At 35.5% G+C, this 23,782-nt stretch overlaps 1 protein-coding gene and 1 pseudogene across 5 annotated transcripts in view; one reads left to right on the plus strand and one right to left on the minus strand.

The window, feature by feature from the left end:
- The window catches only part of LOC106873095 (protein O-linked-mannose beta-1,2-N-acetylglucosaminyltransferase 1), a 162,579-nt gene that overhangs the window by 44,065 nt on the left and 94,732 nt on the right, over positions 1-23,782 (plus strand). The window lies entirely within an intron of this gene.
- LOC128250176 (U4 spliceosomal RNA) lies at positions 20,853-20,997 on the minus strand (annotated as a pseudogene).

Here is a 23,782-nt window from a genome sequence, read left to right on the forward strand (position 1 = left end):
CAAAGCAGAAAGGATACTCTGGATAGTGTAACCTTTGTAGCTGGTCAAAGTTAGACTGCTTTTGCTCATAGATCTGCTTCATTAGGGTTGACCTTGCCCTATACAACAATAACCATTGACTTATAGTAATAGAATATTTATCACTCATACAGAATAATGAGTTTGAGTAAATCCATTCTGTCCATAACTGTATGGTCCAGAATTTTCTACTCTACATTATTAATATGATTCAAAAAAGACAATAGCAACATGCTTTGCATGAACTTACTTACAAATATTCAAAAGTCTTGGCTAAGAACTCAGTACAATTTCACCTTACTACAACTAATATTTGTCTATCAATCTATCCATTTTTCCATCCAACCAACCAACCTACTTCCCACACACAAACATATATGGTTGCAAAACATATTACATATGTATGAAGTTTTGTCTGTATACATACTTATACAGTACATACACAAATCAAATTAATCTATAATAATTTTATTTTGTATTTGATTAAAAATTAAATATAGAAACAACCCAGAGTAACTTAGTTTTTTGGGATACTTTGGTCCACTACTTTGCCCGTCAATAAAACTTTATCTTTTCATAATTTTTTGTATCATTATCATAACAAATTAGTAATTTTTACCTTTGCAAATCATCTACTTGTACACTTCAATCAATCTTCCAATATTCCTGACTTACTCTTTCCTACAATTATGTTAAAAAGAAAATAAATTAAACACTAATCATGTCTTTGCATTGTTATTTCATTACTCCATTAATTTGTATTCCATACTGAGCAACATCGCTGCTTTGTGATTTACTCTTGAATCATTTTACTGAAATAGGAATATTTCAGTATATAATATATGAAGGTTGGCTGAAAAGTTCATAGGCTGACCAAAATACTCTCATGGAATGAGAGCATCTTGGTCAATAAAGTTTACTTTACAACATAGTCCCCCTTGTGATCCACATACTTCTTCCATCGGTGTTGCAGTGCTTGGATCCCCTTGGTGAAGAAGTTTTCATCCTGTTGGTCAAAAGGTCATCAACCACATATAACATCATTGTCACTGCAATACTGGTTCCCAGCCAAGTGTTTTCCCTGTTGGGGAACAGATGATAGTCAGATGGGGCCAATTGAAGAGAAGTGTGATCAACTAGTCAAAAGCCACAGTCACACACAGTAGCTAATGAAAGCAAGGACTTGTATGCTGGAGTATTGTCCTGATGAAACAAGATCTCTTTCATCAGTTTTTTAGGGTGTTTTGTGTTGATAGTTTTTCATAACTGCCTCAGAAATTTGACATAGTACTCTCCATTGATGGTGTGGCTCTTTTGAAGTTAGTCAATAAACATAATGCCTTTTGCATCCCTAAAAAGCTGAGGCAATCACCTTTCCTGCAGATGAAATGAGCAGGTGAGGAGGGGTGTTTCTACTGCATGGATTGTCTCTTCATCTCGGGCTCAAAGTAATGAAGCCAACACTCATCCTGAGTTAAGAAGTGTTCAAGGAAACCAGCTGTGTCTGCCTCAGACAATGTCAGATTTTTCTGTGATGTGATCAGCATGCTGCACTTTTCATCAGGTGTCAGAAGGTATGGCATTCACTGAGCAGAAACCATTATCATACTAAGTTCTTTGTACAAAATATTCTCAACTCTCTCACAGGATATGCTAATGGCATTGACTATTTGATTTATAGTCAATCACTTGTCATCCATCACCATGTGGTGAACACGATCAATGTTTTCTTCAGTGGTGGTAGGTGCAGGACATCCAGACCTTGAGTCATCTTCAAATGCTATAAAATTAACAATGGAAATAAACTAACAACAGAAATATTATACAAATGTAAACAAGGATAAGTACACATCTGAATTTTCTTGTCCTTGTCCTGTACTGACCAAAGTCTTGTGAGCGGATATGAAAGACGGAAGCTGAAAGGAATTGTGTTTGTGTGTATATGTGTGTGTGCATGTGTATGCCCATGTCTTGATATCACATAATGGTAGACAGAAACTGAAAGAAGCCCATTGAATGTGTATGTGTGTGTGTTTGTGTCTGTTCCCCCCCCCCCTCACTGCTTGACACTTAGTGCTGGTGCTTTTATGTCTCTGTACCTTAGTGGTTTGGCAAAAGAGACCAATAGAATAAGTACTAGGCTTAAAATGTAAGTCCTGGGGTTGATTTATTTGACTAAAACCCTTCGAAGTGGTGCTCCAGCATGGCCATAGTCAAATGACAGAAACAAGTAAAAAAATAAAAGAATATGTATAAAATCGCACAGACTTATACATTAACAAATATGCAGTCTTATTTTGGTAGTCAAACTGAATGATTAATGATACATGCAAACATAGCCACAGTAGCTATGTTTTGGAAACCACATCAGGCTAAAAAAAAAAAACCAGACATGCATATACTCTTTCTAGTGTTGGTTTCTTTTTACTCAATAACATGAACCAGTGATGGGATTTCTATATCATCTTTCACCATTCTCTAAATAGCAGCCATATTTCTGGATTTACTGTGTTCTGGGGGAAAAAGAACCCATTGGATGATATAGTTTTTGGTGCACTGGGCTTTGTGGTTTAGAAAGAGATTGGATGATTGCAGATGAAATGTCTTCTAGTGTAAGTGTATTTTATATTACTGGCCTGGTGCCAAACAACAACTAAAACAAGCATAAACAATGAAGGGGCTTGTATGTGGCCAGATTCCTATCAAACCACTTACCATTGCATCTAATAAATAAATGAAATTAAAAATGGACACAATGTATTTCATGATATACAAACAGACTGGGTGGTCACAACTACAACACCTTTCATCATACATCCATTCTATTAGGGCTAATTTGGAACTAAACAACCACCATAGGATCCTCTATATGGTTAATCTACCAGAAATAGCTGTCAAAGCTCTTCCAAAATGTAAGTTACATTAGAGAATGTAGAGAATATGCAAAAATATTGAAGGTCACAGTTGGAGAACTTTCATTACAAGGCTTGCTCAATCAGGGGTGATCTAAGGATAAACAACATTGTTTTGGGTAAAGTAGTTGCTACATCAGTAATTCCTAATCCTCTGTCATTTCACAATGGAGCTTGATATATTTTGTCTTTTACTCTCTGTATGCACTAAATAATCACTACAAAAAAAAAAAAACTGCCAAAACACTATCTTTAAGATAGCATGTTAGTGAATATTAGAATTATTTCGTTATATTCTATGCCTTATGATCAGCGTAAGTCTCATATTTATGTTAAGCTTATTTGAATGTTATAATATTTTCCCATTTTACTTTGTTTTATAAAACTAGTAAGTCTATCGTAAATTTCCATTGTTTTATAACTTGATTATCATTTTTTCCCCCCTTTAATTCTTTTATAAATTGTCCTTAAGCTGTTGAAGATATTCATTAAAAAGTTTTCAAGTACCCCAAAGTAGGTTGAAATATTTAAATATGAGGCTTTTTTAGCTAAATTGAGTTATAAGTCAATTTAAAGTTTTATATCAGATAAATGAAAGAATATTGCTGAAATTTTGTGAGAATGTTGGTTGTAAATAATGTCCTTTTTGAAAGAAAATTTGATTTAAGTGGGTCACTTGTTTGAACATAAACAGTATTGGGTTGCGTAAATCTTTGCTCATCTCATAGGACTTTTCAGTTGCTGTACTGAATACTCTGTTTCATAAGCATCATGCTATTTTCCATGTCATAAATTCCAAATGGATTATAGATTAATAATTTATGCTTATACTGTCACATTGTGGCATTTGATGTTTCCTGAATGTTAATTTAACCCTTTAGCATTCAGATTACTCTGTCAATGTGATACTTATTTATTCACATTGTTTTGAATTAATCATGCATTATCTTGTAGCTCTGAGATTTTGATGATGGGATCTGGTTGATTTGAACGTAAAACAGGTAGAATATTTGGGTCATTTATGGCCACTTTAAATGCTAAAGGGTTAAAAATACATTCACTTTTTTGTCAGGTGATTATTTTTCTGCAGTCTCTTCTAGTTCTTATCTCTTTTGAATCCTTACTGGATATATTTTCACTTCTTTGTAGATGTTGATACTGGATCATTGAACTCAATCTGATCTTTGTTCACTTCCTCCTATTACTGATTACTACTTTGCTTCATCGCTTGGCTCTTTCTTTTCACTGCTCAAGATGTCTCTTGTAAATTAACTGCCATTGTAGCATTAACATTTTCATTGATTGACACAATATGATTCTTACAATTCCACCCACTTTATCCTGTATGTTTCCTTCTTCCTACCCATGCCATGCAGTCATGAAAGTATCTGTTGTACAACACTTCATGATTGTCATAATGAATAGAAAGTATTTCTGTCTGACATGCTTTTCTCTTCCTTACTCATTAATGCTGTTAACAGTTGAAAAAGTAAATGAGCCAGGTAACCTAAATGAATTAATTTATGTTGAACAATAATAAATTTGTTAATTTAGAAAACAAGCTATTGTTTCATGCTATTATACTCATGTCAAATGATCCATATGACACCAGCTGCTTCCTTTGTTGGCTCTTTGACAACTGAATATTTTTTGTGCATTCTTGTTCTTGAGATTTAGCTGCTTCATTTCAGAATAGAATGATAAAGTAATGCTTACTGGATATTATTTATTAAAAGACTAGGTGTCTAAAATTAAATGCTGCTTTGACTTAAGCTGGCTTAAAACTTGTTAAAATATCTTCACATGAATATACCATATATATATATATATATATATATATATATATATATATATATATATATATATATATATATAAGTTATTTTTATAATTTGGTAGAGTTCAGTAAATTTAAAGTCTTTCCTTTGTTCTTTCACTGATCGTGAATTTATAAGAAAAGAGAAAAAGAATAAGTCACTGTGAAAATAATATTTCTAAAACATTTATTTCCATAAGAAAGAAAACTTCCTTTTATCAAGACAATACATTTATGTTTCTCTAGGATATTTTTGTCGTTCTGATTTGAAATCAGAGGAAATGGAGAATGGTCTATTATTTTGTTGCTTCATTTTAATTTGCAGTGTTGAAGTTTGTTCTAGGTTATAGAAATGCTGCTGTAAGATAGTGTTCATTTGTTTATATACTTTACACAAAAGACTGTTTGTGTGATGAAATCCTCACAACCATAATACCATACTTGTTGTGAATCATGCTTAGGAATAAGATATAGTATAGGTATTGGAAAGAAGGGTAAGGAGGTAGTGGGTATGCTTAAATGGAAGTAGCATAGGCAAGCAAGAGGACATAAGATATAGAATGTGTATCAGAAGAAAGACAAGTGTGTGTGCATGCACGCGCATGTGTGTGTGTGTGTTGTGTGTGTGTGTGTGTGTGTGTGTATATATATATATATATATATATATAAGGTTTTCACAGTGGCAGTCTTCTCAGTAATAATAATGATTTCTAACTCTGGCATGATGCCACAAATTTTGAAATCGATTGAATTGATCCTAGTACTTGACTGCCACTTATTTTTAACAGTCCCAGAGGGATAAAAAATACAAAGTTGACTCTGGTTGCATTTGATCTCAAAGACAGGATATAAATAAATGCCATAAAATAACTTGGTCCATTGCTCTGCTGATACCATCATCTTGATTGTATTATTATTAAAACAAATATCAAAATAATGCAGCTGAATAACGGGCCGAAACTGGAATGAAAGCAGTTTGTGGAAATTGCTTTTGCCTTCTATAGTAATGTTTCTCAACCATTTTTACCCAATGGGCTGTTTTGAGTCTTGTTTTATTTGGATGAACCATCTTAACAATTCAGTGTTTAAAAAAATCCTATTTTATTTTTATAATTAAATATTATCAAGAATTATATATAAAAAAAATTATTTAAATAGCTTGTGTATTGTTGAAAGATACCCAATTTATTGGAGATAAATTTTATCAACAAAATTTTATATGGGATTCCCAAGGATAATACGGTCTGTAGTTGAGAACCCCTTTTCTAGAGGAATAGTTTTTCTTTCTTGGATTCTCTAACCCTAACCCTTGCCATTAACGAGGGTATAGGTAATGAAGAGAGAGGACTTTCATTGTGGAACATATAAATATCTGTTAGGAGTTAAAGTTCTAAAAAAGGGAAATCTAATCTCTTTAATGCAGTTTTAATTATGTAACATTTCCAAGATAAATGTCACATTTGGACAGTTTTATAGAGTACCAAAAGTACTTAATTCTCATTGGTCAGTTCATCTATTTACTAATAAGTACTATTGCAAAGTAGATTTCACTGCCCTTAGCAGTAGGAGTACTGTATGATTTTACAGATTTTATTGGTGTTGAACTGAAGATTGGCTGGGTCAAAGAAGTTCATACAAAATACGTTTCAGTGTCTCCCCCAACCACCATTGAATTATTGTGTTGAAACAGTGTTCAGTGATGCCCCTACTAATCCAATGAGTTATTCACATATTGTATTTTCATGATAATTCCTATGAGTGATAGAGCTGTTATGAACAAGGGTTGTTAATGAATTCTTCCAGATTCAGTCCCACTTCATGGCACCTTGGGCACATGTCTTTTCCTATAGTCTCAGGCTAACCAAAGCCTTGTTAGTGGATCTGGTAGATAGAATCAGAAAGAAGCCCATTGTATGTTTGTATGTATGTGTATATATATATATATATAGATATATATAAAATGTGTCTGTGTCTATGTCCCTGTAACTTAGTGGTTCTGCAAAAGAGACTGATAAAGTAAGTACCAGGCTTTAAAAAACAAAGTTCTGGGGTTGCTTCATTCAACTGAAAGCCCACAAGGTGGTGCCCTAGCATGGCTGCAGTCTAATGACCGAAACAAGTAAAAGAGTATAGTGGGTGCTTTTTACATGCTACTGGCATGGGAGCCAGTCAGGCAGCACTGGCACGGCTACACTTGAATGGGGCAGCATGGAAAACAGATGTTAAAGGAGGAGGAAGAAGATGATGTACACACACACATAGTTAATTTCTTTATGTCCATTAAGTTAGAATATTAGCATTGACTAATGACTTAAAACAAATCTTAAATGGAATCCAAGATACATGAACTGTGAGGCCAGCACCTTCAACACTTAACCATTTACACATCCACCAAACTTCTACACTTATTACAGAAACACATGTATACATAGTTTAGTTGGTGAATAATATATTAAATATGATATTACAAACTTAGTTGATGACATCTTGTCAGTAAGCACTTATATATACATTGTACTTGAGACAATTTGTTATGTTGGAATTAAATTAGTGTTAAAAATGTACCACCAAAATTTAGCTATCTGAAATTGTCATGTAATCCTTATATTAAGAATGTTAGCTGTTGAAATACTTGCAAGAAAAAGAAAAGGGAAAAAAATATTTCAAATTAGCTATATTGAATTAAGTCTTCATTTAAAAGGGTCAGCATTTGGATAGTGTAGGTGCATTAATGTATTTGGTGTAAGTTTTAATGTACTATATTGATTTATTGTACTCATGCATTGAGATATAAACATCAGGATGCTATTGAAATGCTTTGACCAACAGTGAGAAAAATAAATACTAAAACAAAATAAAAACCTTTGAAATAAAGCATAATTTGGAAAAGTCAGCCCTAGGACTGGTTCATTATTATGCCATGTTGCACCAACTATTAGGTTCCTTCTGGCTTATCGAGAATAAATGAATCAATAAACAACACAAATGCCATTACCACCACCACTACCACCACCGACGACAATAACAAATCCTGACAACTTGAAAATGTTAGTCCATGTCAATCATATTAACGTTTCATAACTTGTTAAGTTGGCAGTGTTCTGGAGGCAATGTTTGTACAACTATATGAAATCATGCCAAATTACAACAAAAGATATTTCTAGATCTTTCATATTTATGTCCATCGTAGTTGTAATCGTAATGTAAGTTTGGCTGTAGTTTTGCTATTTTAGTGCTGCCTTCACATTACACATCTTACACTGATAAAGTGGTGTGTGTTTGACTGAAATCTGACTTAGTGTTGTAATATCAGGTTAAGTGGAAGGAATTTAGTTAATGCTCTGTTTTGAAATGGTGTGAGATTGTCTATAATTCTGATAACACTACTACTACTACTACGATATTATTGTGATATATACCTGGTTGTAATTTTACTTAGTACTGACAAAATATATGTATTTTTCTCTAGTTATATTTACTAATACAGATAATATATAAATTTATAAACAAAATGGACAAGGCATGGCTTGGTGGCTAGAAGTTTGCTTCTGAGCCACATGGTTCCAGGTCCAATCTCACTGTGTGCCACCTTGGTTAACTGTCTTCTATTAAAGCCCCAGGATGACCAAAACATAGTGATGAGTAGATTTGGTGGATGGAAACTGAAAGAAACTTGTCGTAAATGTGTGTGTGTATGTATGTATGTATGTATATGTGTGTGTGTATATATGTATTTATGTATCTTTTATCTTTTACTTGTTTCAATCATTAGACTGCACCTGCTTGTGTGGCATGGTGCAGAGTCTTGTTACCAGACATAGGGTCTTCTAATAACCACCCTCTTGACCCAGGGCAGCACTACTTCCTCCACGCACTTGATGTAAGCCACTGTGTTGAGTCTGAGGCTGTGTGGGAAGATGAATGGAGGCATAACATCACCATCACTAGTGATCACTCCAAACACCACGATGTTGATTGGGTGTTTGGTTTTTGTCACTCTCGGTACATGTCTTGGGGACATGGCAAGCCAGCAGTTGTTCTGTGTTTTCACCATCTGTTTTTATTGGAGCTTCTGGTGCAAATGCTAAGCAGTACAGCATGTCATTTCCAAATTTCTGGCAGAGTGAATTGCATAATGGTGCTGTTTTTCTCAGAGACAGTGCCCAACTGACCCTACTATACTGTGTAGTCAACAAAATCAAAGGCAAACAATGTGCATGCGTAAAATTAAAAAAATATAAAATGGCAACAATTTACCCATCACACCCTGTATATATGCTTATGTATGTATGCATATATGTGTGTGTGTGTGTGTGTATATATATATATATATATATATATATATATATATATACACACACACATACATACGTACACACACATATATACACACATATGTATGTGTGTGTGTGCATATATATATATATATATATATATCATCATTTAATTAGTTAATGTCTGTTTTACATGATGGCACAGGCTGGACAGTTTGACAGGAACTGGCAAGTCAGAAAACTGCCAAGCTCTACTGCCTGTTTTGGCATGGTTTTAATGACTGGATGCCCTTCTTGACACCAACCACTTTACAGAGTGTACTGAGTGCTTTTTATGTGGTACCAGCAGCATTGAGATTACTGAGTAGCAAGAGCCCTCAGCTGGAAGAAGAGTATCGAGGGACAGAAAGGTGTCTTGCATTAGAAGAAAAAATGACTTCTTCAGATGGAGAAGAGGAGGAGAAAAAGATGTGAAGATGTGACAGAGAGAGAGCAGAGACCATACATCCAAATTACAAGGTGGTGTATATGGTTAAGTGGACCAGGAATTTGAGTATGTGGGTGTGTTCATAAGGTTTCGAAAGGAGAGTTTGAACTGGAGGTGGAAGGAAGGGAAGGGATTTAACAAGGAGATATTGTGTGTTGGCAGGCAGGTGGATATTTGAGGGAGAATGGAGGTGGGGACAGTGGTAGTAAGTATGGGTGGGTTAGGAGTCATGGAAATGGATTTTTGTTTCTGGGAAGCTGTTCTCAAGCACAGCACATCGCCAGCTGTGCTAGTCATTTGTCATCCCCTCTATGAGGCTCAACATCTGGAGATAATTTCTCATCACTTCATCTCATGTCTTCTTGGATTTTTCTCTTGCACAGGTTCCTTCCACTTTTAGAAATCAGCACTTCTTTATGCAACTGTCTGTATCCATACACATTACATGGCAATACCAACTTAGTCTTCTCTTTTGCACACTACAACATATGTCTCTTATACCCAGTTTTTCTCTCAAAACGTTTATACTATCATACATGCACAATGACATGGCACATCCAGTGGAGCAAATCTATTTCCTGTACATTCTTAATTTTTTTTTTTTTTTGTACCTACACATCTTACAAAGGCTACTTTCTTAGTTAACCATCTTGTGATTCCACTGCATTTCTTGTGTGTCCATAGCATGCATTGGGTACACTGTTTAGAACTTCTACCTATACCTTTTCTACATATTGAATAAGGCCATTTTCCTGAAGGGATTAGTAATTTGTCTGCTTTCCGGCTTACCAGTACTTTACTAGATTAACTCTAAAGCTCTTAGATTCCAGTCTTTGCTTCCAAAGCTGAAATTTCTTCTTCAGCTCTAATAATATATGCATATACGTGTATATTTATATAAGTATATGCTTTTGTCTGTCTTTGTACTTGAGTTTGACAACTGGTGTTGGTTTTGTTCAGCACAATAGACTGATAGGCTTAAAAAATAATTACTGGGGTCAATTTACATTATTTACATTTGACAGATATTTATCCTCATCTTGTTTGTTGTTAACACAACGTTTCGGCTGATATACCCTCCAGCTTTCGTCAGGTGTCTTGGGGAAATTTCGAACCTGGGGGTCAATTTGTTTGACAAAACCCTTCAAAGTAGTGCCCTAGCATGACCGCAGTTCAATGACTGAAAATAATAAAAGTATTGACTTCATGGGTTTCTGGTTCAGATCTCTTGCACTCACTTCACTGCATTTCTAGGCAAAATTCTTTGTTTCGTCCTGTACTGTCCATAATGTTTTTCTTAATGTAAACCCTTGGCAATCAATAAAGAAATCATTATTATTAATTTATTGAGTTGGCAGAATCATTAGCACAACAGGCAAAATGCTTAGTGACATTTCGTCCATCTTTACTTTCTGAGTTCAAACTCTTTCATGGTCAACTTTACCTTTTTGTTCTTTTGAAGTCAGTGGAATAAGTACCAGTTGAATACTGGGGTCAATCTAATCAGCTAGCCTCTACCCCAAAATTTCTGGCCTGTGCCTATTGTAGTAAGGATTATTATTATTACTGAAGAAAAGACCAAGACTGGGCACCTAGCAACTCATCAGGCGCTCACAGCCCTCTAGCAGTTGGGTAATGAGATCAGTGAATGTTCCATTTTAGCAATATATAGAGGGTTAGTGGCAAGGAAGGGCTACCAAGAGGCACTACCAATTTGAGATGTGCTGTCAGACAGACTTGTCTAAGGTGCATGTAAGGTGACAAAACCATTCTGTACACACTTGTTCAGTGTCCAGGCATTGCTGTCTTGTGAAGTTATGTTGAACAGCTGCTATCACATGCTGTCGGCTGAGTCCATAGTAAAGATTGTCCTGTCACTTTACTTTAATCAGGCAAAGTAGCTTTACTTTGCCTGGTGGCAGTGGTGAAAGAGGTTGTCTGGTGGACAAGGCAGTGGCGAAAGAGATTGTCTGGTGGATGAAGCATGAGGACAGAGACATTACTCTTCTGTAGAACCCTCTTTGACCTTATTTAAAGTTTCGCTTGAAAAGGGTAGTGATGATGGAGAGGGAGGTGCTGTCCTTGAGTAAATTTATTGAAAAGTGTGTAGAAGTTGCAAAAATGGCAAGAGTGGGTGATACCACACTAAGTGAAGATCTGTGAGTCAGAGAACAGTAGTTGGAGAAAGCACTTCCTCTTGGTATGCAGGAAAATTTTGGATGGTGGGGTTCCCCCAATTAACCCTAGAGGTCCTCCTGTATCAGGAAGACAACATCACTATCATCCTCCCATCTTTCTTCTTTCTTTTTACTGTTGTATACTGTGTATGCTCCCCTTCTTTGTTTTATTGTATATTGTGTATACTTTATATATACACACACACACACACACACACACACACACACTCTTGTCATTTCATTGTATGTAAATACCCACACTTTATGTTTGTCTTTGTATTGTATTGTCCCTCTCCTCTTTCACCTGGGTGGCAAATAAAAGCATTGAAATAATAATAATAATGAAAGAAATCATTAATATTGTTATTGATAATTATAACAACAACAACAACAATAATAATAATATTATTATTATTATTATTATTATTATTATTATTATTATTATTATTAACAGTATCTATTTTACTGAATCCAAGCCTGAAGACTTAGTTTATTTTTGATAAGATGCAACTATATATTGAGAATGATTCTATGTAAGTGTATTCTTCTTACAGAGTCTAAGATAGCATTTGACAGTGTAAAGCATAGTGTTTTAACTCTTGAAATGAAATTCCACTGAGAATAAAAATCGTTTCTTTTATCCTGTGAATCAGCAAAATTCGTCATACAACTTTAAAACTCTTTAATTTGTTAATGAGAACACTTATTTTTTTTCCCCCTTTTAAATGTGTTTCACTGCTGATTTAATGCTAAATGATACAGACTATGTTATTACTTGGCAACATTTACATTTATATTTCAGGGAATCAAAATACGGAAATGATCTTTAATGGAATTAATTTGATAATACATCTGAAAGAATGTTGTAATTGGAAACTTTAAGCACATTTTAAATTCATGGGCTTATTCTATTCTTCATCAAAGTGTTTTGTCAATAGATTTTTTTTCTGGTTGTTTTATGGAAATAGTGAATGGTATAATTTACGCAAATTAGGTTTGAATTTTCAACTTTGAAATATTGATTAGATATTAATTAAAGGAATATCAACATTGTTTGATATTTTTTCTTTGTTTATAACCTTAGTGATAGGATGGGTGAGCAGCTCTGGCCATCTCATGTTCTGATTGTTGTTCAAATTAAATCATATGATATATTGCTAGATTCTAGATTTCATATTACAGTAATGTATCCTTATAGACGAATGAAAGGAAAGAAGATTTTGGTTGCGTTTTTTTTCCTAATTTCCTAAATATATTTCAGAAAAAAATAAACAATTTTTCTGAAGAACTTAACATTTTGAATTTTTTTAGACTAGGAATATCTCATAGGAACAATAAGTATGTGGTTATCAAGCTTGCTTGGAATCACATGGTTTTTGGGCACTTAGGGCAGTATCTTCTAGTGCAGCCCAAGTCAATCAATGCCTTGTGAGTGTATTTGGTTGACAGAAGCTGTGTGGAAGCCCATCATGTGTGTGTGTGTGTGTTATATATATATATATAAGAAACAAGTTAAAAATAAGGGTCATTGCACATTTTTCCTCTATTGGAGTAAATTTGGCTTACAACTGTTTCCAGTAGTCATTACAGGTACATTACTGACAGGAAAATTGAACGACTTACGAAAATTAATGCTACTTTCATCAGAGCCATTTTTGGTTATGACAAGTAGGGCACTGAGGGAATGGCTATTATATGAGGAAGGTGAGAGGAGATGTAAATATTCAAGTAGAATAGAGATGTACATATATGCATGTGTGTGTGTGTGTGTGTTTCTGTCTGTTTGTCCACCCCACTCACTGCTTGACAACTGATCTTGGTTTGTTGCATCCCAGTAACTTAGCAGTTCAGCAAAAAAGAAACTGATAAAATAAGTATCAGACTTTCAAAATAAGTACCAGGGTTGATATCGTCAACTAAAACCCTTCAAGGAGGTGCTCCTGCATGGCCACAGTCCAGTGACTGAAACAAGATAGAAATAACTTGTTTGGTATATTTATCAGTTATTTTTACTTCTGATTATGTTTTGCTGTAAGAGATATTTGAAACATCTTAGCATTAAGTGCAGGCATGGCTGTGTGGTAAGAAGCTTGCTTCCCAACCACAAGGTTCCAAGTTCAGTCCCACTGTGTGGCACCTTGGGTAAGTGTCTGCTACTACAACCTCAGACCAACCAAAGCTTTGTGAGTGGATTTGGTAGATGAAAACTGCAAGAAGCCGCTCATGTACATATATATATGTGTGTGTGTTTGTGTCTTTGTTTGTCCCCCACCACCACTTGACAACTTGTGTTGGTGTGTTTGCATCCCTGTAACTTAGCAGTTTGGCAAAAGAGACCAATAGAATAACTACCAGACTTAAAAATAAATAAACAAGTACTGGAATCAATTCATTTGACTAAAAGTTCTTCAAGGTGATGCCCCAGCATGGCCACAGTCTGACCGAAACAAGTAAAAGATAGAAGATTATATGAAACAGCATTTTCTTTTTCGGTTTTCTTTTTTGTTTCATGTTATTAGTTACTTGATCCCACTCACATTACATAATTGATGCAATTAAGTATTTGAGAACATCTTTTCTTTCTTCATTAGCTTGAGGAAGGAGGTAGTAGTAGTAGCAGTAATATTTATAATCCTTTTACAAGGTTCATAAAATTGAAGAGTCAGTATAACTTACAGAAGTGGATGCAGTTAATTATTAATTTGAACTGTTGGAGGGTTAGTGGGTGGTAGACAGCAGGAAGAGAATTTGAGTTAAACAGCATTTTAGTAAAGAATGTTCATTGACATTTCATGATAGAAAGGGAGTGATGGAGAAGAAGTTGCATTGAGTGAATTCAGGTGGGGGCGGGGCATAGAGTCACTGAGTTCAAAAGAGAAAAATGATCACATGCATATGGTTTACTTATGGTGGGATTGTTTGTCTATTCTTTCTGATATTTGAATTGTTTTTCTGTCTGTATGTTAATAAAGTTCAGTAAATTGTATTTTATACATAGTAAAGTTACTCAGTAGTAAAAGGGCATTTAGTATCTGCCAGTTTTGAAGCGGGAAATCAACCTTTGGATTCCAGTTTTGGCAGTCGTCATCATCATCATCATCATCATTATCATCACCTCCACCACCACCATTATCGTCATTTTAACTATCCACTTTTCCATGTTTGCGTGGGTCAGACAGTTTATTGAAGCAGATTTTTCTATGGCTGGGTGCACTTCCTGTTGTTAACCCTAACCTATTTCTAAGCAAGGTGATATTTCTCAATGGCCGGACATGTTTTTCTTTTGTTTTCAGAATATTGTAAAAAAAAAAAATGACACTGCTCGTAATGACAGTGGCACTAATTTAAAACTGTCACACAATATCAAGACTAGAAGACACAAAAATACACACAAAACCTGTCATATGTATGTATGTATGTATGTATGTATGTATGTATAGATATATATCAGTGACTCCAAGTCATCAGCGTCACTCAGGCTCGTCACAGATTTCACATAAGACTCAAAAAATTTCATGTTCCTCCACTTTATTTCTCGCCCTAAATGGCTTATTTTTTATATCTAGTACTATGTCTTTCTCCATTTCTAAGTTAGGGGTAAAAATAAAACAACCCTGCAAAACAAAACTGATCTTTACCCACAGATGCACAGAATAACAGCAATCAAGTAATGACAGCAAAGTGCACAACAAACATCAGTGATCTGACTGTCGCCTGTATTCTTGACAAGAGATGCCAGTTAGTTTTTTACACCTACCAGGCTCGTTTGTATTAGCCTGAGTTGCTGGATAATTTTTCGTTCCTTTAAGAATATTTTAGAATGGAAACTTTTCATAGATTCAAATTTAAATCCTAATCTCTCTAGAAATTTATTGTTTTAAGAAAACATTGAATTTGAATTACTTTTATTTAATTTTTACGATCATAGATAACAACTCTGGCTGTAACTTCTGAGTTAGACGTGTGTGAATGATGTCGAGAGAACGTTTACTATGAATGATATTTTTTGACACAGGGCCCCTCTAAGATGACCACCAGATGCTGAACTGCAACTAGACTCAATAAAAGGAGCCTGAGTTATTGGCTGAATTACATACTTGAAGTCAGTGTCGGTAGCAATTAAATCAGCTTGCAAATACACACTCACTTTACTAAATTTATATTCAGGCTAAGCCTGAACAGCCTGAGTCGCCACATATATATATATATATATATATAGGCACAGGCATGGGTGTGTGGTAAGAAGCTTGCTTCTCAACCAACCACATGGTTCTAGGTTCAGTTCCACTGCGTGGCACCTTGGGCCATCCAAAGCCTTCTGAGTGGATCTGGTAGACAGAAACTGAAAGAAGCCTGTTATATATATATATATATATATATATATATATGTATATGTTTGTATGTCTGTGTCTGTCCCTCCATCCTCGCTTGACAACAGATGTTGGTGAGTTTACATCCCTGTAACGTAGCGGTTCAGCATAAAGATTGATAAAATAAGTACTAGGCTTACAAAGAATAAGTCCTGGGATTGATTTGCTTGACTAAAAAGGCAGTGCCCCAGCATGGCTGCAGTCAAATGACTGAAATAAATATAAGAATATATACACACGGGTTGGAAATGAGTACAGCAATGAATTCCGGGTAGAGGTAGGGGTCCACCAAGCTTCCGTCCTCAGCCCCCTCTTATTTATCATAGTCCTCCAGGCAATCACAGAGGAGTTCAAGACAGGTTGCCCCTGGGAGCTCCTCTATGCTGATGACCTTGCCCTAATTGCGGAGTCACTATCAGAACTAGAGGAGAAGTTTCAGGTGTGGAAGCAAGGTCTAGAATTGAAGGGCCTTAGAGTCAACCTAGCTAAAACCAAAATCCTAATAAGTAGGAAGGTAGATAAAACACAAACCCCTTCAGGTAGATGGCCCTGCTCAGTATGTAGAAAAGGAGTAGGTAGTAACTCTATAAGATGTACCCGGTGCAAGCTATGGACACATAAGAGGTGCAGCAACATCAAAGGCAGGTTAACTAGCAAGTTAGTTTTTGTTTGTGGCAGATGTTCAGGTGCAATAAAGACTGTAAACAAACAGGAAACAACTTCTATCTCATTCCAGGGTGAAAAACTAGAGGTAGTCGATAGCTTCCGCTATCTGGGCGACCAAGTTAGTAGTGGGGGTGGGTGCGCTGAAAGTGTAGCTGCTAGAATAAGAATAGCCTGGGCAAAGTTTAGAGAGCTCTTACCCCTGCTGGCGACAAAGGGACTCTCACTCAGAGTAAAAGGCAGACTGTATGACGCATGCGTACGAACAGCCATGCTACATGGCAGTGAAACATGGGCTGTAACTGCTGAGGACATACGTAAGCTCGCAAGGAATGAAGCCAGTATGCTCCGTTGGATGTGTAATGTCAATGTGAATACCCGTCAGAGTGTAAGTATCTTGAGAGAAAAGCTGAACATTAGAAGCATCAGTTGTGGCGTGCAAGAGAGACGATTGCGCTGGTATGGACATGTGGTGAGAATGGATGAGGATAGCTGCGTGAAAAAGTGCCACACCCTAACAGTTGAGGGAACCCGTGGAAGAGGTAGGCCCAGGAAGACCTGGGCTGAGGTGGTGAGGCAAGACCTTCGAACATTGGGCCTCACCGAGGCGATGACTACTGACCGAGACCTTTGGAAATGTGCTGTGCGTGAGAAGACCCGGCAAGCCAAGTAAGATCGTTGCCAGTGCCCCTGGACTGGTTCTTGTGCGGGTGGCACATGAGATGCACCATTTTGAGCGTGGCCGTTGCCAGTACCGCCTGACTGGCTCCTGTAGGATTTTCGAGCGAGATCGTTGCCAGTGCCCCTGGACTGGCTTGTGCGGGTGGCACATAAAAGACACCATTTCGAGCGTGGCCGTTTTCGTGCGGGTGACACGTAAAAGCACCCACTACACTCGCTGAGTGGTTGGCGTTAGGAAGGGCATCCAGCTGTAGAAACTCTGCCAAATCAGACTGGAGCCTGGTGTTGCCATCCGGTTTCACCAGTCCTCAGTCAAATCATCCAACCCATGCTAGCATGGAAAGCGGACGTTAAACGATGATGATGATGATTCTTTCAGTTTCCATCTACTAAATTCACCCTCAAAGTTTCAATCAGCCCAGAGGTGTAGTAGAAAACATTTGTCCAAAGTACCACACAGTGGAACTGAACCTGAAAGCATATGGTTGGGAAGCAAATTTCTTAACCACAATCATGCTTGCATCTAATATATTTGATACCATAGTAACTACTAGAGATGGTAAACCCTAGCAATTTTTTGAAAATGTTTAAATTGTTTGTAATGCTAGGTATAGTTGATATACTTTTAGAAATTGTTTCTTTTGAATATATATATATATATATATATATATATATATATATATATATATATATATATAGTGTCTGTATGTGAGTACAGTTGAAAGAGACTATTCTAGAGGATATTCAAACAATTCATACAAAATTTTGTATATTCAGAACATGTGATCTATAATAGTACAAAAGCATAATATAAAATTATGATGTCACTTTATCTTAGTTCCTTTGTTATTAAAGTTTTTTTTTGTTGGTAGAACCAAATGCATGCATGGTAAAAAAACATTAATTAAAGTATTTAACACTGTATGTTTATTAAAGCAGCGAGCTGGCTGAATTGTTAGCATGTCAGAAAAAATGCTTTGCAGCATTTCTTCCAACTTTATGTTCTGAGTTCAAATTCCGCTGTGGTGAACTTTACCTTTCATTCTTTTGGGGTCAATAAAATAAGTGTCAGTTGAGCACTGGGGTCAATATAATCGACTTACGCACTTCCCTGAAATTACTGGCCTTGTGCCAAAATTTGAAATCAATATTTTGTGTATTTATTATTTTCCTATTGATACATAGGTTGAATAGGTATACAAGTTAGAAATTTGCAGTAATCCTTGGGGTAACTATTTTATAATTGTTTTGTAGTTGGATGTGTTACTGTTCTTACTATTTATAATTGCCTGTGTTCTACTCAAAACATCATAGATACATTTGCAATTTTGTCTTATTGGCAGTTAGCTACCATCTTACCTATCTATGTATCTACAGTTAGCCTGCTCACATGCTTCCATGCTTTTCAGTACATGTACACTACGTAGAAAGTTAATGTGTCAGATACAATCAATAAAGCTTAATTTGATACTGATAAACTCTCGTCCTTCCCTTGCATAAACTGGAAGTGTATTATTGAGTGGTTTCATATTAATGGTGACCAGTTTAAAGTGTTGAGCTAGTGTTATTATCCTAGAGCCAGTGTGAAGATGATTTGAAACTTTCTTGTTCTGACATTAATTAAGTATCACTTACACAAACTAATTACAACCTGGCAGCCAATTTTCTTTACTTTGATAGGAGTGGTGTGTAGGTGTGTGTGTGGGGGGGGGGGGCTTAAATATCTGGGGCATCAATCCATTGACAAGTGTACTGTCGTAATTATTTTGATTAATTCTGTCTTTCATGAAGATCATCAAAGATCATGTTTTTTTAAAAATTTTCCTCTGTTTTTTTTTATTCCCCCTTTTTACTTTTTTGTACCAGCTTCATTTTTTCAATATTGTTGCTGAAGTGGGAATGTTAGTTTTATTTTTTTCTGTTTATAGCCAACATTGATTCCTGTGATGTGTCCTGCCTGCTACTATTCTCTACTCCACTGTCTCTTTCTTCTTGGATCTCTTTACTCCGTGAAGGAAGCTGAATTAGTTGAAAGCTTCTTCATGTTTGCTATATGGCCGTTAAAGCTGATATAGCTATCCAGTTAGTAAATCCAGTTAGTAATGTTACTATGCTCCACTGCAAATGAAAGAAAATTAGTTTATTTTCAGATGAATTATAATATCATCTTGTTGCTATCAGTTTTCAAAATGTATTACAAATAACATGAACTCCTGCTACTAAATCTAATTCAGATCTTAGAACTTAACTATCTCCTATGAAACTATCAATGAAACTTCTATAAAGATATCTGGACTTGTAAGATTTTCCTACTTTTAGCAGTGTAATACAAATAGAAAACCTGAGCAGCAACTATCTTTTCAGTATGTAGGAGAAATTTAATTTGATTCAGTTCATTTTCTATTCACAGGTGCTTTTAATCAAAGGCTCTTTTTTTATTCACTTTTGAAATTATTGTTATTAAGTAATAATAATAATAATAATAATAATAATAATATAATAATGGTTTCAAATTTTGCCACAAAGGTAGCAATTTTGGGAGAGGGGATGAGTCAATTACATCGACCCCAGTGTTCAACTGGTACTTATTTTATTAACCCCCGAAAGAATGAAAGGCAAAGTCAACCTCAGTAGAATTTGAACTCAGGATGTTGGAATGGGTGAAATACTGCTAAGCATTTCATCCGGTGTGCTAACGATTCTGCCAGCTCACTGCCTTAATAATAATGATAACAAGAGCGCAAACCGTCGCCAAGGCAACACTAATGTCTTCTCAGTGATTAGCCAGAGATGATTTTTAAAATGAAGAATATCTGAAATAAACTTGACTGCTCCCACAAACAAGAATACTAAAAATGAACCCAACTGCTTTCTAAAATTAAGTAAAAAAATAGGAAAAATAATCCAGAATCCTTGTCCAGTACTGGATTGATCCCAAAATCTAACCAGTTTGTGTCAGTCACGAGGCCAAACATCCTTGAAAGTTTCATCCAAATCCATCCAACAGTTCTTGAGATATCTTGTCCATGGACAAGCAAACAAGCACAACTGAAAACAATACCTCTGCCTTCGCTAAGGCCGAGGTAATAATAATGATAATAATAATGGTTTTAGTGGGTAAGTTGATTACATTGACCCTAGTGCTCAACTGGTATTTATTTTATCAACCCTGAAAGGATGAAGGGTAAAGTCAACCATGGCAGAATTTGAACTCAGAATGTGGAGACAGATAAAATACCACTAATAATTTTGCCCAGTGTGATAAAACTTCTGCCAGCTCACTGCCTTAAATAATTCTTTCTGCAACAAGCACAAGGCCTGAAATAATTTTTTTTTTTACTTGTTAGCGGTGGTTGGGAGGTTAGTTGATTACATCGACCTCACTGCTCAACTGATACTTATGTTGACCTTCAGAATGTAAAGTTGCATGAAATGGCACTAAGCATTTTGTCTGGTGAGCTAACAATTCTGCCAGCTCATCACTATAATAATAATAATAATAATAATAATAATAATGATAATAATAATAATGATTTTCAGCAAGCAATAACCACACCTCAAATTTACCTCATTGGCCATGTTACTGCCTCTGTGCAAAGATAATAATAATAATAATAATAATAATAATAATAATAATAATAATAATAATAATAATAATGGTTTCAAATTTTGACAGAAGGTCAGCAATTTTGTGGGAGGGGATAAGCTGATTACTTTGACCTCAGTATCGAACTAGTATTTATTCTGTCAACCCTGAAACAATAATAACAATCCTTTCTACTATAGGCACAAGGCCTGAAATTTTGGGGGAGGGCACTAGTCGATTACATCAACCTCACCACCTCCCAGTGTTTCACTGGTACTTAATTTATTGACTCCAAAAGGATGAAAGGCAAAGTTGACCTGGCTGGAGTTTGAACTCAGAATGTAGTGACGGGCGAAATACCGTTAAGCATTTTGCCCGGTGTGCTAACGATTCTGCCAGCTTCCCACCTTAATTATAATAATAATAATAACAATAATTCTTTCTATTATAAGCACAAGGCCTGAAATTTTTGGGGAGGGGAATAGTCAATTACATTGGCTCCAGTATGCAACTGATACTTTTTTATTGACCCCGAAAGGATGTAAGGCAAAGTCGACCTCAGCAGAATTTGAACTCAGAATGTGAAGATGTACAAAATTTCACTAAACATTTTGCTCAGCCTGCTAACAATTCTTTTCTACTCTAGGCACAAGGCCCAAAATTTTTTGGGGAGGAGGTCAGTCGATTAGATCGACCCCAGTACGCAAATAGCACTTAATTTATCAACCCTAAAAGAATGAAAGGCAAAGTTGACCTCAGTGGAATTTGAACTCTGAACGTAAAGACAGACGAAATACTGCTAAGCATTTTGTCCGGCGTGCTAACATTTCTGCCAGCTTGCTGCCTTAATAATGATGATGATGATGATAATCATAATAATAATAAAAAAAGAAATAGATTAAGAAAAATCCCAACAATGGCTGAGAAACTCAGGACTCAAAGCAAAGACTGAAGGATTTTTAATTACAGCACAAAACCTCCCCACCAGAAATTACCAAAAACATATAATAAAACAAGTAACTGCAGAATATGCGGAAATGGACAAGAAACAGTAAATCATATTGTCTCCAACTGACCGGTTCTGGCTAAGAAGGAATATATTCACAGACACAACAGAGTTGGGATCTATATACACTGGAAGTTATGCCAACACTGTGGAATAACAATAGAAAAAAAATGGTATAGGCACACGCCAGAAAAGGTCACAGAAAATGAGAAAGCAACCATACTATGGGATATGCCAATACTCACAGATAGAGAAATTAAGGTTAATAGGCTGGATATAGTTGTCAGAGATCATCAAGAAAGAAAATGCTTTCTAATTGATGTATCAATACCAACAGATGACAATGTTTCTCTAAAAGAAATGAAGAAACTTTCAAAATACAAAGACCTGGAAATAGAGGTAACTTGAATGTGGAATCTAAAAACAGAAACAATTCCTATCATAGTAGGCACATTAGGTATGATAAAAAAATATTCAGACAAATACATAACAAAAACACCAGGACTAACAAGTATATATAACTTAAGAAAATAGCACTACTAGGCACCGCACACATCCTCTGTAAAACATTTTCAATACAGTAAAAATAAGAGCACATACCCAAGGCACACAGAGCTGCACTAGGTTGTGCAGTGAAAGCATGTGATAAAAATAAGACTACTGAATAATAATAATAATAATAATAATAATAATAATAATAATAATAATAATAATAATGGTTTCAAATTTTGGCATAAGGCCTGAAATTTTGGGTGAGGGGATGAGCTGATTACATTGACTCCAGTGTCCATCTGGTACTTATTCTGTCAACCCTTAAATAATAGTAATAATAATAATAATTTTATTATTATTATTATTATTATTATTATTATTATTTCTAATACAGGTACAGGGCCAGAAATTAAGAGGTGGGGACTAGTTGATTAAATCAACCACAGTACTTGACTGGCTCTTTGTTCTATTGACCTTGGCACAATAAAAGACTAAGTTAACCTCTATGGGATTTGAACTCTTAACATGAAAGGCTGAAAGAAATACCACAAGACAATTTGTCTGATGCTCTAATGATTCTGCATTATCACTTGCTGCCGTAGCCATTATCTAACAAATCTGGTTTGTGCATTGTTCAGAATATTTGTTAAACAGTTCAAAACAATTCTTTTTTTCTGTTACATGTTCTTTTAAATATTCATTATTTGTTTTTTTAAAATTTTATTTGAAGAGTGCATTCTATAAGTGCAATTTGTGTTGCATTTTTGATTGTTTTTGGTATGATGTATTGTTGTTGTTGAAGAAGAAGAAGGTAGTGGGCTGGCAGAACTGTTAGCATGCTGGGCAAAACGCTTAACAGTATATTATCCTTGTGCCTTGAGTTTAAATTCCATTGAGGTTGACTTTGCCTTTCATCCTTTTGGGGTTGATAAAATAAGTACTAGTTGAGCACTGGGGTTGATGTAATTGATTTACCCCTTCCCCTGAAATTGCTGGCTCAGTGCTAAAATTTGAAACCATTTTTTTTTTTAATTGGGTATCTGGTTTAAATCTGTTCAGGGTGGATGAAATGAAGATATATGACAATGTCAATCTCTATGGCATTTATCCAGAATCTGAAGTAGCTGGTAACAGTCTGCTATCAGAAATAGTTTGTTCATAGGAGAGTTTGTAGAAGTGTTTAGTAAGTTCAGTTGACGTGAGGAGTAAAGAAGTGAACATTCTTGATTCATAACCTTTGTCTGTGAGTGCTGAAGTCAGTGAAAGTGGTGTTGTTGCTTTGGTTGTAGACAAATGAGGAAG

Source organism: Octopus bimaculoides, chromosome 19 (genome assembly GCF_046866305.1).
Source record: "Octopus bimaculoides isolate indiv1 chromosome 19, ASM4686630v1, whole genome shotgun sequence".
NCBI lineage: Eukaryota > Metazoa > Mollusca > Cephalopoda > Octopoda > Octopodidae > Octopus > Octopus bimaculoides.